A 17140-nucleotide genomic window follows, 5' to 3' on the forward strand; every position below is an offset into this window, starting at 1 on the left:
GGCTCTGGGTGAATTACTCTTTCTCTATTGTGATCCCCTGTCTTGATGAAGCTGCCCTGTCTGGGCGGTGGGCAGGGTGAACCCCTTGGGCAGTTACATTCCCACTGGGCATCTATATATTTTCTTTAGAAAATTGTCCATTCAAATTCCTAACCCAATTTTTAGTTGCACTGTTTGCCTTTCTATTGTTGAGTTGTAAGAGTTTTCATATATTCTAGCTATCGGACCTTTTTTTTTTTTTTTTTTGAGACAGAGTCTTGCTCTGTTGGCCAGGCTGGAGTGCAGTGGCACAGTCTTGGCTCACTGCAGCCTCTGTCTCCTGGGTTCAAGCAATTCTCCTGCCTCAGCCTCCCAAGTAGCTGGGACTACAGGTGTGCGCCACCACACTGGGCTAATTTTTGTATTTTTAGTAGAGATGGAGTTTCACCATGTTTGTCAGGCTGGTCTCGAACTCCTGACCTCGTGATCTGCCCACCTTGGCCTCCCAAAGTGCTGGGATGACAGGCGTGAGCTACTGTGCCTGGTTTTTGTTGTTGTTTTTTGAGATGGAGTCTCACTCTGTTGCCCAGGCTGGAGTGCAATGGCTCAGTCTCGGCTCACTGAAACCTCCGCCTCCTGGGTTCAAGTGATTCTCTTCCCTCAGCCTCCTGAGTAGCTGGGATTACAGGCATGTGCCAACACACCTGGCTAATTTTTTGTATTTTTAGTAGAGACAGAGTTTCACCATTTTGGCCAGGCTGGTCTTGAACTCCTGACCTCGTGATCCACCTGCCTCAGCCTCCCAAAGTGCTGGGATTACAGGCGTGAGCCGCTGCGCCCAGCCCTCCTACCTTTTTTCCTGTTTTATTTATGTCTTTCACAGCATTGCTGTTTTGGAGGATTCCAGGCCAGTCGTCATGGAGAGTGTCCTGCGTAATCTGGACCCATCTGATGTTTCCCCGTAATTTGATCCAGGTTGAGCGTTTTGGCAGGTGCTGGTGTGTGCTTCACATGGCATCGTATCATGACGTTTTCTAATTACTGCAGAATGGGGTCTGTTTCCTCATCATGCTGCCAGGGCTCTGCCAATTCCACGCCTCTCTTTCTAGAAACAAGCAAGCAAAGGTCTCATGTGCAACTTCTGTTTTCCACATTTTCTAAATTACAAAAGCAATAAGGGCTTGTGAAAGAAAACCGGAAGAATCCAGAATTATATAAGATAAAAAATGAACATCTCGGCCGGGGTGACAGAGCGAGACTCCATCTCAAAAAAAAAAAAAAAAAAAAAAATTAACATCTCTCTCGATTCTGGCACCTCTCCCTGGGGGAACTAGGTCCACTTTGGTGGTTCTCCAACTGGAACTTAAAGAGAAAGAGAGAGACAGAGAGAGACAGAGAGACTGACTGAGAGAGACTTGCTTTGGCTAATTTTTTATTTTTTGTAGAGACAAGGTCTTGCTATGTTGCCCAGGCTGGTCTCAAACCCCTTGCTTCAAGTGATCCTCCTGCTTCAGCATCCCAAAGTGCTGGGATTACAGATGTGAGCCACCGCGCCCGGCCTCTTCTTTTTTTTTTTTTGAGACGGAGTCTTGCTCTGCTGCCCAGGCCAAAGTGCAGTGGCGCAGTCTTGGCCAACATGGTGAAACCCCATCTCTACTAAAACTACAAAAATTAGCAGGGCCCAGTGGCAGGCACCTGTAATCCCAGCTACTCAGGAGGCTGAGACAAGAGAATCGCTTGAACCCTGGAGGCAGAGGGTGCACCACCGTGCCCGGCTAATTTTTTGAATTTTTAGTACAGACAGGGTTACACCTTGTTAGCCAGGATGGTCTCGTTCTATTTTAAACCAATCACTGCTGCCAGGGGCACTGCCGTAAGCCAACTAGCATCTATCCCTGGAGCTGAGGGCGCAGGTTAATTGCACCTAAACCACATGGCTGAGAACCTGGGAAGCGTTAATTTCCCCATGAGAAATCAGAGCCTTGTTGGCAAGAAAAAAGGAGCAGGCAAACAAAAATGTCTGTTCTGGGTTGACGTAAGGACCCTCACAGAACTCTCTGCGGGCGCGGTGGCTCATGCCTATAATCCCAGCGCTATGACAGGCCGAGGCAGGAGGAATGCTTGAGCCCAGGAGTTCCAGACCAGCACCTGTAGTGCCAGCTCCTCAGAAAGCTAAGGCAGGAGGATCATTTGAGCCCAGGAGTTTGAGGCTTTTTTTTTTTTTTAGATGGAGTTTCGCTCTTGTTGCCCAGGCTGGAGTGCAACGGTGCGATCTCAGCTCACTGCAACCTCCGCCTCCCAGGTTCAAGCAATTCTCCTGCCTCAGTCTCCTAAGTAGCTGGGCATGTGCCACCATGCCCGGCTAAATACTAACTGCCCTTGAAGCATGGTGTCAATGTACCGCCCCACCAACAATGTCTGAGAGTGCTTGTTTTCTTATGCCCTGGCCCATGCAGTGTGATATCAAATTTTGGAATTTTACTAGTATAACACATGAAAATGATATATCAATATAGTTTTAATTTGCATTTATCTTATTATGACTGGCTTAAGAATGTTTTCATAATAAGAGCCATTTCTCTGTTTTCTGTGGAAATCTTTTTTTTTTTTTTTTTCTCCCAAGACGCAGTCTCACTCCGTCGCCCAGGCTGGAGTGCAATGGTACGATCTCGGCTCACTGCAACCTCTGTCTCTCGGGTTCAAGCGATTCTACTGCCTCAGTCTCCCGAGTAGCTGTGATTACAGACGCCCACCACCACACCTGGCTAATTTTTGTATTTTTAGTAGAGACGGGGTTTTGCCATGTTGGCCAGGCTGGTCTCAAACTCCTGACCTCAAGTGATCCACCCACCTCGGCCTCCCAAATTGCTGGAATTAAAGGTGTGAGCCACCGCACCCGGCCCATCTGTTTAAGTCTTTTGCCCATTTTCCTCTTGGGCTGTTAATCTTTTTCTTATTCATTTGTAGGAATTCTTTAAATACCAGAGAACTTAGCTCTTTGCCTGTGATATGAGTTGAAAATATTTTTCCAAACTTGTCACTTATCATTTGACTTTGCTTATTGCATTAGTCCATTTTGTGCTGCTGTAACAGAATACCTGAGACTGGGACATGTATAACTAACAGAAATGCACAGTTCTGGAAAGCAAAAAGCAGCGACAGGCCTGGTGCCAGGTGAGGGCCTGATCTCTGCTTCCAAGACAGAGCCTTGTAAGTTCATCATCCAGGGAGAGGGAGCGTGTTACTTACAGGGCAGAGGGCGGAGAGGCAAGCAGCTACAGGTCCCCAGACGTACCCTTTTATACAATGATGGCATTAATCCACTACAGATGAGGGCAAAGCCCTTTTATAAGATGATAGCGTTAAGCCTACACACAAGGGTGAAGCCCTCCTGGCCTAATCACCTCTTAAAAGTCCTACCTCCGAACACTGTTACAGGCCGGGTGCGGTGGCTCACGCCTGTAATCCCAGCACTTTGGGAGGCCAAGGTGGGCGGATCACCTGACGCCAGGAGTTCAAGACTAGCCTGACCAATACAGTGAAACCCCATCTCTACTAAAAATACAAAAATTAGCCAGACATGGTGGCACACGCCTGTCATCCCAGCTACTCAGGAGGCTGAGGCAGGAGAATCACTTGAACCCAGGAGGTGGAGGTTGCAGTGAGCTGAGATCGTGCTATCGGACTTCAGCCTGGGCAACAGAGTGAGACTCCTCAAAAAAAAAAAAAAAAAAAAAAAAAACTGTTACAATGGCAATTAAATTTCAACATGAGTTGTGGAGGGAATAAACAATCAAACCGTGGAACTTTACAATTTCCCTGCAGACTTTTTTATTTAGCCAAATTTACCAATTTCTTTTTGGTGGATTTTTGATACTGTGATATGGTAAGAAAGGCCTTACTCTGCACTCATAAAATCATGTTTTTATATTTTCTTCTTTTGTTTTTTTGCATTTTAATCTTTGATCCAATTGGAATTTCTGCTCATATGCAGTAAGTATGGCTCTAACTTTGTTTTTCGATACAGCTGTTTCAATACTACATATTAAGAAAGTAAACTAGGCAGGGTGTGGTGGCTCACACCTGTAAGCCCAGCATTCTGGGAGGCCAAGACAGGAGGACTTCCTGAGCCCAAGAATTCAAGACCAGCCTGGGCAACCCAGCGACATCTCAGTTTCTAATAAAATGAAAAATGATCTGGGCATGGTGCTGCACACCTGTAGTCCCAGCTACTCAGGAGGTTGAAGTGGGAGGATCGCTTGGGCCTAGGATGTCGAAGCTGCAGTGAGCTGTGATCATGCCACTGCACTCCAGCCTGGGTGACAGCGTAAAACCCTATCTCAAAAAAAAAAAAAAAGCCAGGCACAGTGGCTCACATTTGTAATCCCAGCACTTTGGGAGGCCGAGGCGGGTGGATCACCTGAGGTCAGGAGCTCGAGACCAGCCTGGACAACATGGTGAAACTCCGTCTCTACTAAAAATAGAAAAATCAGCCAAGCATGGTGGCGCGCGCCTGTAATCCCAGCTACTTGGGAGGCTGAGGCAGGAGAATCTCTTGAACTCGGGAGGCGGAGGCTGTGGTGAGCCAAGATCATTTCTCCACTGCCCTCTAGCCTGGGCGATGGAGTGAGACTGTCTCAAAAAAAAAAAGGACATCTTAGACCTTCATCAAATATTTCTGGAGAAAGTGATTCCGAGTGCTTTGCTCATCAATCTTCATTTCTTTTTTTTTTTTTTACTTTTTTTCCCCCTAAGATTTTTTATTTTATTTTATTTTATTTTATTTTTTGTATTTTTAGTAGAGACGGGGTTTCACCATGTTAGCCAGGATGGTCTTGATCTCCCGACCTCGTGATCCACCCGCCTCAGCCTCCCAAAGTGCTGGGATTACAGGCGTGAGCCACCGTGCCCAGCCCATCAATCTTCATTTCTAACATCTCCAGTAACTGATCCTTATCTTGTTAACTCTTTGAGGCTTTGGATAGTGTTTTTGTTATTCTGTCCAGTATTTAAATTTCTCTTCAAGGAAAGAATTGTCCTAAATTATCTAATCCACTAGTACCAGAAGAGGAATTTCTGGGTTATTGTGGTAAAGTTTCATGTGATGAACCATCCTTGAATTCTCCCAGAATAAACACCACATGGTCATAACATGTTAATTTTATTTTATTATTTTTGTGTGTGTGTGAGACGGAGTTTCACTCTTGTTGCCCAGGCTGGAGTGCAATGGTGCAATCTCAGCTCACTGCAGCCTCCACCTCCTGGATTCAAGTGATTCTCCTGCTTCAGCCTCCCAAGTAGCTGGGATTACAGGCTTACGCTAATTTTTTGTATTTTTAGTAGAGATGGAGTTTCATCATGTTGGCCAGGCTGGTCCCTAACTCCTGACCTCAGATGATCCACCCGCCTCGGCCTCCCAAAGTGCTAGGATTACAGGTGTGAGCCACCATGCCCAGCCATGATATGTTAATTTAAATATGCAGGCCAGGGGTGGCGGCACACTCCCCTAGTCCCAGCTACTTGGGAGGCTGAGGTGAGAGGATCGCTTGAGCCTGGGAGGCAAAGGTTGCAGTGAGCCAAGATCACCTTGCTGTCCTCCAACCTGGGTGACAGAGTGAGACCTCATCTAAAAAAAAAAAAAAATTAGGCTAGCCGGGCATGGTGGCTCACACCTGTAATCCCGGCTTTGGGAGGCCAAGGCGGGCAGATCACAAGATCAGGAGTTCAAGACCAGCCTGGCCAATATGGTAAAACCCCGTCTCTACTAATAATACAAAAATTAGCCAAGTGTGGTGGCACAGACTTGTAGTCTCAACTACTCAGGAGGCTGAGGCAGGAGAATCACTTGAACCTAGGAGGCAGAGGTTGCAGTGAGCCAAGATCTCGCCACTGCACTCCAGCCTGGGTGACACAGCGAGAGCGAGACTCCATCTCAAAAAAAAAATTAGACTGGGCATGGTGACTCACACCTGTAATCCCAGCACTTTGAGAGGCTAAGGCGGGCAGATCACCTGAAGTCAGGAGTTCAAGACCAGCGTGGCCAAGATGGTGAAACCCCGTCTCTACTAAAAATACAAACATTAACAGGGTATGGTGGCGGGCGCCTGTAATCCCAGCTACATGGGAGGCTGAGGCAGAAGAATCACTTGAACCCAGGAGGTGGAGGTTGCAGTGAGCCGAGATCGTGCCACGGCACTCCAGCCTGGACAACAGAGCGAGACTCAGTCTCAAAAAAATAATAATAAAATAAAATAATAAATAAATAAATATGCTATATTCCGTTTACTAATATTGAATGTGTACCTTTTGCATTAATGTTAATGCCTGAGATATTTCTACATTTATATTTTTAGTGAAATCTTTTCTGGGTTTGGTACCAGTCTTGTGCTCATCCTTTTAAAAGATTTTGGAAGTTTTTCTTCTTTTCCTATAGTTTGGAACAATTTAAATAGCCCTGGTATTATCTTCTCTTGAAAGGTTTGGTAGAATTCCCATCTTTTTTTGTGTGTGTGTTTGAGACTGTATCTTGCATTGTCGCCCAGACTGGAGTACAGTGGCGTGATCTCCGCTCGCTGCAAGCTCCGCCTCCTGGATTTAAGCGATTCTCCTGCCTCAGCCTCCCAAGTGGCTGGGACTACAGGTGCCCGCCACCACGCCCGGCTAATTTTTGTATTTTTAGTAGAGACGGGGTTTTACCATATCAGCCAGGATGGTCTCGATCTCCTGACTTCGTGATCTACCTGCCTCGGCCTCCCAAAGTGCTGGGATTACAGGCGTGAGCCCCCGCGCCCGGCCCCTAGTGCAGTGGTTTTAATTGTGTTCATGGGGACCCTTGCTGGGGGCTGTGGAGGGAAGATCATGGGGACCCTCGCTGGGGGCTGTGGAGGGAAGATCATGGGGACCCTCGCTGGGGGCTGTGGAGGGAAGATCATGGGGACCCTCGCTGGGGGCTGTGGAGGGAAGATCATGGGGACCCTCGCTGGGGGCTGTGGAGGGGAAGAAAAGTCACGTGAACGACAGACGGAATTCCATTCCCTCCAGTGCACACAGCTGCCGCTGCAGCAATTATGTGCTTAAAAAATGACAAAACATGTAGTTGGAGTAGATTTTCAATAACATGAAATTACAAAAATTAAATTTTTGGTTTTTGTTGTTACTGGAGTAAAAAGCTTTAATGCCTTTTCTTGTATTTATTTCTTGCTCTAGCCTTTTTCAGAGACCAAAATTTGCGCGTGGAATCACTTCCCAAACATGTATTCTGCCATCAGAGATCCAGAGCAATGAATCTAAGTTGCCTCAGGCTATCATGATAACCCTTTCTCTCATCCCCAAAGCTCATCGATAAAATTTGACATTTGCTCATCAGAAAACAATTCCCGATTCTGCGCTTCTTATCTGTGCTGTTCTCCCCCACAGGGAGAGGGTTGTACATCTTTGATTACTCCTAGAGTGGAGTAAATGGGATTGTTAAGCATAAGGATGAAGGCAAGATGGGGAGGCGGAGCATCAGATCCACACTCAGGTTTTGCAAAATCAAAACAAACAAACAATTCCCCAATAACAACAGAAGCCTCTAACTCTTTTTTTTTTTTTTTTTTTTTTTTTTTTTTTTTTTTTTTTGAGACAGAGTCTCGCTCTGTCTCCCAGGCTGGGTGCAGTGGCGCCATCTCGGCTCACTACAAGCTCCACCTTCCAGGTTCACCCCATTCTCCTGCCTCCGCCTCCCGAGTAGCTGGGACTACAGGCGTCCGCCACCACGCCGGGCTAATTTTTTGTATATTTAGTAGACACAGAGTTTCACTGTGTTAGCCAGTATGGTCTCGATCTCCTGACCTCGTGATCCACCTGTCTCGGCCTCCCAAAGTGCTGGGATTACAGGTGTGAGTCACCGCGCCTGGCCAGAAGCCCCTAACTCTTTCAGAACAATGTGCTATTTATTAATAGGCTATTTTCTCATCTCCCCTTCTGGGAAAGCTCACTCAGAAAAACCCTAACACACAACCAGAAAGCCTCTGGTTACAAGTGACCTTTGCAAAGTGTCCTGTTTTCAAAGGAAGGGGCTTCAAAATAAGAGAAGATGGAAGACATCTGAATTGGAACTCACCCCCGCACCCCAACCCTGGGGAAGAGGGTGGGGATCAAGATCACTGCCGGCCAGGCACGATGGCTCACGCCTGTAATCCCAGCACTTTGGGAGGCCGAGACAGGTGGATCACGAGGTCAAGAGTTCGAGACCAGCCTGGCCAACATGTTGAAACCCCATCTCTACTAGAAATACAAAAATTAGCCGGGAGTGGGTGCACGCTGTAGTCCCAGCTACTCGGGAGGCTGAGGCACGAGAATCACTTGAACCCGGGAGGCGGAGGTTGCAGGGAGCTGAGATCTCGCTGTTGCACTCCAGCCTGGGCGACAGAGCAAGACTCCGTCTCAAAAAAAAGAGAGAGAGAGAGAATATTAGCCTCTCCTTGTTCCTCCAAAAGGCAGAAACTAAACCCCCAGAGGCAAATCTACCAAGGCTGACCCACTCCCCACCACACTGCCCTGCTCCAACCCCACCGCCCCTCAACCATCCTCCCTACCTTCCAGGGGAATTAGGAACGGAGCAGAACTCCATGGCAGCCAGTCTTGGTTACCCACTGATTTAATCTCTGATTCCCGCCCTGAGGAGAAAGAATATGAATTACTATAAACCCATCTGTTCCCTCTCTTTCTAAAAAGACAAGGACCCGGGGCTGGGTAATAATACTGTTGGCATTACGGGAGGTCTCTAGCTCACTGGTGTCTCCCTCCCCCCTTCCCCCAACAGCGCATAATTTGAAGATTTTCTTTTAAAAAAAATGACTTTAACGCCCCCAACTAATGTTTTCCTAACAGTAATAATTATAAATTCCAAACAAAAACTTAGCGGCGTGTGTGTGTGTGCGTCTCTTCCAGGCTTTTCATTTCAATAGATCTGCTAATTAAAAGCTATAATTTAACAAATAATGACCTAACCATCTCACTTTGAAATCAAACAAAAACCTACCACTAAAATGTTGGACTAGATAATGAATCCGGGTGCAATTCACACTCCTGCTGGGCCCAGGCTGGCCCCCTTCCAGCAACGGGCCTACGCCTGTGATTAGCAGAAATAGCTTTTCCAGCCATTTGGAGCAAACAGGGAGGATAAGTGAGCAATTTATGAGTCTAACAGTCTTCTTGGACCCATGCCCACAGCTGAAGGAGCAGGATGGAGCATTTATCCCTCCCCTGCCCTCGTTCATTGACACTTGGTCAATTTCATTTTCTCCCCGGCCCTCTTTGGCCCCTGGGGGAGAGAGTTATTTCTTTTTTTTCTTTTTTTTTGAGACGGAGTCTCGCTCTGTCACCCAAGCTGGAGTGCAGTGGTGCAATCTCGGCTCACTGCAAGCTCCGCCTCCCGGGTTCACGCCATTCTCCTGCCTCAGCCTCCCGAGTAGCTGGAACTACAGGTGCCTGCCATCATACCCGGCTAATTTTTTGTATTTTTAGTAGAGACGGGATTTCACTGTGTTAGCCAGGATGGTCTCGATCTCCTGACCTCGTGATCCGCCCGCCTCGGCCTCCCAAAGCGCTAGGTTTACAGGTGTGAGCCACCGCGCCCGGCCCCTAAAGTTATTTCTTAATAACAAGCCGGAAGGATTTGTGAAAAGGAAAACTAGCAATGAAACCAGGTGAAGATGCCCACTGAATCCAGCATCCTAAATGTTTAATAAAATAATAAACGATGGGCTGGGTGCAGTGGCTTACGCCTGTAATCCCAGCACTTTGGGAGGCTGAGATAGAAGGATCACCTGAGGTTGGGAGTTTGAGACCAGCCTGGCCAACATGGTGAAATGCCGTCTCTACTAAAAATACAAAAATTAGCCGGGCATGTTGGAGGGCGCCTGTAATCCCAGATACTCAGGAGGCTGAGGCAGGAGAATGGCTATTTTTTTTTTTTTTTTTTTTTTTTTTTTGAGATGGAGTCTCACTCTGTCGCCCAGGCTGGAGTGCAGTGGTGCGATCTCGGCTCACTGCAACCTCCGCCTCCCAGGTTCAAGCGATTCTCCTGCCTCAGCCTCCCGAGTAGCTCGGACTACAGGCGCGTGCCACCACATCCGGCTAATTTTTTTGTATTTTTAGTAGAGACAGGGTTTCAGCATGTTGGTCAGACTGGTCTCAAACCCCTGACCTCGTGATCCGCCCGCCTCGGCCTCCCAAAGTGCTGGGATTACAGGCTTGAGCCAGCGCGCCCGGCCGAGAATCGCTTGAACCCGGGAGGCGGAGGTTGCAGTGAGCCGAGATCGTGCCATTGCATTCTAGCCTGGCGACAGAGCAAGACTCTGTCTCAAAAAAAATTTTTTTAATGTAAAAAATAATGAATGATAAAAACAATGAAAGCAAGATTGTTTCCCACCTACCACGCCCCTTCCCTGAGCTGGGAATTGGGCACCTGTGCCAGGTTAAACATAGCCCGGTGTTCTGGAACCTTCCCCGCAGCCCCAGCTCACACCAGTCCGCTGAGAGGCTGCCCAGCTGCTGTACAGGAAATGCTCACGCTCCGTGGGAGGAGCCTTCAAACACCCACCCCTTCCTGGAGTCCCGGCGGGACGGGAGAACCGGGGACTCTGGGAAAGCGCTGCGGAGCGTCAAAGAGCTCCCCGTGGAGCTGAGGCAGGAAGACCGCGCACTGGCTGAGACCCCAGGAGCCCAGAGCTGGACCTGGCGCAGGCGCAGGGAGGAAGGCGCTTCTGGGTGTGCAGAGGTCACACGGCCACCCGAGGACCTCAGCCTAATCCTGCCTTGAAATCTTAAATCCCAATGTCCGCCGGGCGCGGTGGCTCACGCCTGTAATTCCAGCACTTTGGGAGGCCGAGACGGGCGGATCACAAGGTCAGGAGTTCGAGACCAGCCTGGCCAACGTGGCAAAACCCCGTCTCTACTAAAAATACAAAAAAAAAATAGCCAGGCGTGGTGGCAGGTGCCTGTAATCCCAGCTACTCGGGAGGCTGAGGCAGGAGAATGACGTGATCCCGGGAGGCGGAGCTTGCAGTGAGCCGAGATCGCGGCACTGCACTCCAGCCTGGGCGACAGAGCGAGAGTCCGTCTCAAAATAATAATAATACAAAAAAATTAGCCAGGCGTGTTGGCGGTCGCCTGTAATCCCAGCTACTTGGGAGGCTGAGGCAAGAGAATTGCTTGAGCCCAAGAGGCAGAGGTTGCAGTGAGCCGAGATTGCACCATTGCACTCCAGCCTGGGCGAGAAGAGCGAAACTCCATCTCAAAAATAAAATTAAATACGTAAATAATAAAGCTTTGCTAATCCCATTTAATGATGGTTTTCTTTTTTTTTTTTTTTTTTTTTTTGAGACGAGTCTTGCTCTGTCGGCCAGGCCAGAGTGCAGTGGCACGATCTCGGCTCGCTACAATCTCTGCCTCCCGAGTCATGCCATTCTCCTGCCTCAGCCTCCCGAGTAGCTGGGACTACAGGCGCCCGCCACCACGCCCAGCTAATTTTTTGTATTTTTAGTAGAGACGGGATTTCACCATATTAGCCAGGACGGTCTCGATCTCCTGACCTCGTGATCTGCCCACTTTGGCCTCCCAAAGTGCTGGGATTACAGGCGTGAGCCACCGCACCCAGCCACGACGGTGCGTTTTTCAAAGGCTGCTATTTCATTGATGAACACATTGACTTACTCAATCCCAAATCTTGAGAGCAAAAGTATCAAATGTCAATTTTTTGTATCAGCAGCCTCTCCAGCAGTGACCTGAGACAGGCTTTCACAGCTGGGCTGCCAAGGATATGTCTATTAATTGATTTTGTAGAATCTGTGTCATCACTAATTGGGGATATTTGCATTTCAAAAGAGGCAGAGTTCAAGTTCAAGCCATTCTTCCTCTCCTTCTTTTGACTAAGAAGGGGCTCTTTAACGACAAATTCCACCTTGTTTATCTCTGCATCTTCCAAGCACCTCAAGGTCCTTATAAAGATTAAGGCGGGGTGGGGGGACGCGTGGTGCGTCGCGCCTGTAATCCCAGCACTTTGGGAGGCCAAAGTGAGGGGATTGCTTGAGCCCAGGAGTTCAAGACCAGCCTGGGCAACGTGGTGAGCTCTGTCTTTACAAAACACACAAAAATTAGCCAGGCATGGTGGCAGGCGCCTGCAGTCCCAACTACTCATGAGGCTGAGGCGGGAGGGCTGCTTGAGCCAGGAGGCAGAGGTGACAGCTGTGATCACACCATTGCACTCTAGCCTGGGCGGCAGAGTCAGATCCTGTCTCAAAAAGAAAGAAAAAGGGCTAACACGGTGAAATCCCATCTCTACTAAAAACACAAAAATTAGCTGGGTATGGTGGCGGGCACCTGTAATCCCAGCTACTCAGGAGGCTGAGGCGGGAGAATCGCTTGAACCTGGGAGGCAGAGGTTGCATTGAGCCGAGGTGGCGCCACTGCACTCCAGCCTGGGTTTGGGCGACAGAGCAAGACTCCACCTCCAAAAAAAAAAAGAAACAAAGAAAGAAAAAAAAAGATCAAGCCTTACAATCAAGATATACACATTAAATGGACTCTGACCATCCGTATTCCTTCAGACTCCTCACATTGCAAACAACAGCTTAAGTAACAGGTCAATACACTGCTTCAATAATAAAGAGGGTATTTTGGCCCATGTAACTGAAGAGTTTGGGGATAGATCTCTAGGTGTGGTGAGATCTAGCATTCAAACAATGTAACCAAGAGCCTGGTTTTTCTCTTACCACATTTCCCGGCTCTCTTTTCTTGTTGCAAATAGCTCCATTCTCCGACCTGTTCCTGTCTTCACGGTTGCCCGATGGACAGTCATTTCCCAGAGCTAGAGCCATGCTCATGTATGTCCAGCAGGTGTGAGTCTATTCAGTCAATTTCCACACAAGCAGGAGGTATTTCATTCCTGGCAGCTCCAGCAAAATTCTCTGGGTATCTTACTGGCTCTGACTGGCAACTGCCTGTCCCTGAACCATGTGCTGTGGCCAAGAGGGGAGTCTCCGACAGGCATAAGCCAATCCCATTCGAAGTGCTGAGGACAAAGGAATGGAGATGCTCCAACAGAAGTTTTTTTTTTTTTTTTTTTTTTTTTTGACAGGGTCTCACTCTGTCGCCCAGGCTGGAGTGCAATGGCACAATCTCAGCTCACTGCAAGCTCCGCCTCCCGGGTTCAAGCGATTCTCCTGCCTCAGCCTCCCAAGTAGCTGGGGCTACAGGTGCCCACCACCACGCCCGGCTACTTTTTGTATTTTTAGTAGAGATGGGGTTTCACCATGTTGGTCAGGCTGGTCTTGAACTCCTGACCTCAGGTGATCCGCCCGCCTCGGCCTCCCAAAATTGCTGGGATTACAGGCGTGAGCCACCGCACCCGGCCAAGAGAGATCACTTTAGTGAGAGAACGGAGGGTGGACGCCAGGAAAACAAGCAGAAATGGAAACCACATCGGCCAGCTCCTGGTGGGTGGAGGTGCTGGGTGGGAGCAGTTTCCTTCCTGGCTTCTCTCTCCGGCGCTCACTGCAGCAGCTTCAAGGGTGAGAGCTGGAGGCCACAGAGCCGGGGCCTATCCGGCTGTGTGTGTCAGTGGGGGTGGGGGGACAAAGGCTGACGCCCCATGCTCACCAGTCCACTCCTCGCCAAGCTTCCCTGGCTGCCCAGCACTTCCTTCTTCCTTTCCCTCACCTGCCAGACTCCTATCTCTGAGGCAGTTCTGATCTCTTTGATCATGTTCACCTGCCTCAATTTCATGCACATGAGGGAAATTTTTCTGATTCCTTGTAGGCCTGAAACCCCTTTTTAAATTCTACTTTTTTTTTTTTTTTTTTTTTGATGGAGTCTTGCTCTGTCATCCAGGCTGGAGTGCAGTGGCACGATCTTGGCTCACTGCAATCTCCACCTCCCAGGTTCAAGCAATTCTCCTGCCTCAGCCTCCCAAGTAGCTGGGATTACAGGAATGCACCACCGAACCCGGCGAATTTTGTATTTTTAGCAGAGACGGGGTTTTGCCATGTTGGTCAGGCTGGTCTTGAACTCCTGACCTCAGGTGATCCACCCACCTCGGCCTCCCAAAGTGCTGGGATTACAGGCATGAGCCACCGCGTGCGGCCTATTTCTACTTTTTAGAGACTGGGTCTCGCTTTGTCGCCCAGGCTAGAGTGCAGTGACATGATCTTTGCTTACTGCAGCCTCAAACTCCTGGGCTCAAGGGATCCTCCTGAGTAGCTGGGACTACAGATGCATACCACCACCCCCAGCTAATTTTTTAATTTTTCGTAGAGACAGGGTTTCTTAATAATAATGATATGACAATATTGATCCGTTAATTGTAATAAATGTACTACAGTAATGTGATATGTTAATAACAAGGAAATGGGTTCAGGATACATGGGGGACTCTTGGTATTCGCTTCTCACTTTTTCTGTACATTTTTTTTTTTTTTCTTTCTTTCTCTTTTGAGGCAAAGTTTCACTCTTGTCCCCCAGGCTGGATTGCAATGACACAGTCTCCACTGACTGCAACCTCCACCTCCTGGATTTATGTGATTCTCCTGCCTCAGCCTCCCAAGTAGCTGGGATTACAGGTGTGTGCCACCACATCTGGCTACTTTTTGTATTTTTAGTAAAGACAGGGTTTCACCATGTTGGCCAGGCTGGTCTCGAACTCCTGACCTCCGGTGATCCACCCACCTCAGGCTCCCAAAGTGCTGGGATTACAAGCAGGAGCCATTTGCTCGGCCTAGTTTTTCTGTACATCTAAAATCATTCTAAAAAATAACGTTCATTAAAGCATAAAAAATGGGTGGCCGGTCGCGGCGACTCACGTCTGTAATCCCAGCACTTTGGGAGGCGGAGGTGGGTGGATCACGAGGTCAGGAGTTCGAGACCAACTTGGCCAATGGGTGAAATCCCATCTCTACTGAAAATACAAAAAATTAGCCGGGCTTGGTGGCGCATGCCTGCAATCCCAGCTGCTCGGGAGGCTGAGGTGGAAGGATTGCTTGAGCCCAGGAGGTCGAGGCTGCAGTGAGCTGTGATTATGCTACTGCCTCCCAGCCTGAGTGACAGAATAAGACCCTGTCTCAAAAAGCAAAAACAAAAAACAAAAACACACCCCCCCAAAAAACCATGAAAGATCAAAAAGCAACTGGAGAGAGGGAATAATAGCTAGCGGCTCAAAGTGTACCTTCTGTGAGGGTGGGAGTGGAGATGCTTCCCCCACCACCCCAGCAGCAGGGTTATCTTCAGACAGCAGGACGTGCAAATGGGTGCAGACAGATCTCTTTGTGGGCCCAGGCAGGAAGCTGAGGGTTCACACCTGATGGCATCAGTTTTTCCTCTGAGACAGGAGAGGTGGGCTATGTGCAATGAAACTGTGGCTTGTACGTGATGAAGACCTGAAGGTCCTCCAAGAGAAGTGCAGGAGGAACCTGACCAGCGCAAAAGAGCAGCTTCCTCTCCCAGCACAGATGACAAGAGAGAAAACTTCAGTTTTTGCAGGGGCAGCCCCAGGTGGATAGCACCAAGCAGCAGGGCCTTAGCCCAACAAGAGGCCTGAATTGAGCGCTTCATGGGGTTCAACTTTTTTTTTTTTTTTTTTTTTTTGAGACGATGGAGTCTTGCTCTGTCGCCCAGGCTGGAGTGCAGTGATGTGATCTGGGCTCACTGCAACCTCCACCTCCCAGGTTCAAGCGATTCTCCTGCCTCAGGCTCCCAAGTGGCTGGGATTACAGGAGCCCGCCACCACGCCCGGCTAATTTTTGTATTTTTGGTAGCGACGGGGTTTCGCCATGTTGGCCAGGCTGGTCTCGAACTCCTGACCTCAAGAGATCCGCCCGCCCAGACCTCCCAAAGTGCTGGGATTACAGGTGTGAGCCACCGCGCCCGGCCTGGAGTTCCACTTTCTGACCAGAAGAGGGCGCCGGGAGTCCACTTTTGTTCTTCACGCCCCACGTTTCTCTTTCCAAAGTTGCTAAGGTTTGGAGTCTAGGAGTAAAAAGTTCCCTTCTGAGTCCGCCACAATGATGGCCGGGGGCGGTGGGAGGGTCGGCGATGGTTTTGTTCCTTTACTTGTTCACCCCGGTGGGGAGCCGGGGAGCAGAGTGTGGGAACTGGGTGGAGATGTCTGCGGAACGGTCACCCGGACACGGGAACACGGCTCTGAACGTCGGGAGAGAAGCTGCAGCTGGAAAGAGACATTTGACCTTTAAGGGATTGTCGGAAGAAGAGGAGCCGATCAAAAGGGACAGAAAAGGAGTGAGTGGGGAGAGATGCCAAAGAGAGGAGCCCAGTTCCCGCCGGGCACGCGGTTCAACCTGTCGTCCCAGCGCTTTGCCAAGCGAGGCGGGCGGAGTTCGAGACCTGCCTGGCCCACAAAATGAGACCCAACCCACCCCCATCTCTACAAAAATAAAATACAAAAATAAATTAGCCGGGCGTAGTGGCGGGCGCCTGTAGTCCCAGCTGCTCGGGGTGCTGAGGCAGGAGAATGGCGTGAACCCAGGAGGCGGAGCTTGCAGTGAGCTGAGATCGCGCCGCTGCACTCCAGCCTGGGCGACACAGCGAGACTCCGTCTCAAAAAAAAATTAAATAAATAAAGTAATTGAGAACGGAAGCTTTGCAGTCAGGGGAAACTTACTGAGACTCAGTTTTCTCATCTGAAAACAGGGCGACGGATAACAACGACCGTGAAGAATCCCCCAACGCGGGCGCCCCAGCTCAGAGCCCGACCCTGGGATGCTGGAGCCGAGGGAAGCGCCAGGAGCGGGGTCCGCAGCCTCGGCCCCTCCCGCGACCCCCACTTGCGGCGGGATTCAGGCGGCGGCGACCCCCGGGTCCCTCCCCCGGGTCCCTCCCCCGGGTCCCTCCCCTGGGGCGCCTCCCGACGCGTCCCGGCCCCGGTCTTAGCTCATAAATCTCCTTCACACAGAGGCCCATAAATCAGGGGCGGTGGAGGGACCCCCCAGCTCCCCGCCCCCGCCCCACTCCTGGAGAGGCGGGGGGGGGGCGCAGGAAGCCCCTGGGATGGGGGCCGCGGCTTGTTAATTACAGGTCGCGGGGCCTGATTTATGGGGGGCGGGCCGCGTGCTGCGCGGGGGCTGGGCATGTCTGGGGGAGCCCGGACGGGCTCCTAAGTTCTCAGG

General features: G+C 49.7%; 1 long non-coding RNA gene across 2 annotated transcripts; it reads right to left on the reverse strand.

Moving 5' to 3' along the window:
* Positions 1 to 223: 223 nt before the first annotated feature.
* LOC107972386 (uncharacterized) lies at positions 224 to 13084 on the reverse strand. Of its 2 annotated transcripts, none has more exons than XR_001715084.4 (3): positions 12738 to 13084; positions 8559 to 8639; positions 224 to 1084 (listed from the first exon to the last, which is right to left on the reverse strand). It is a non-coding gene; the product is annotated as an uncharacterized LOC107972386 (long non-coding RNA). The 2 variants fall into 2 exon arrangements; XR_008540130.2 differs by lacking the exon at positions 12738 to 13084 and adding an exon at positions 10401 to 10653.
* Positions 13085 to 17140: the final 4056 nt, after the last annotated feature.

Source organism: Pan troglodytes, chromosome 19 (genome assembly GCF_028858775.2).
Source record: "Pan troglodytes isolate AG18354 chromosome 19, NHGRI_mPanTro3-v2.0_pri, whole genome shotgun sequence".
NCBI lineage: Eukaryota > Metazoa > Chordata > Mammalia > Primates > Hominidae > Pan > Pan troglodytes.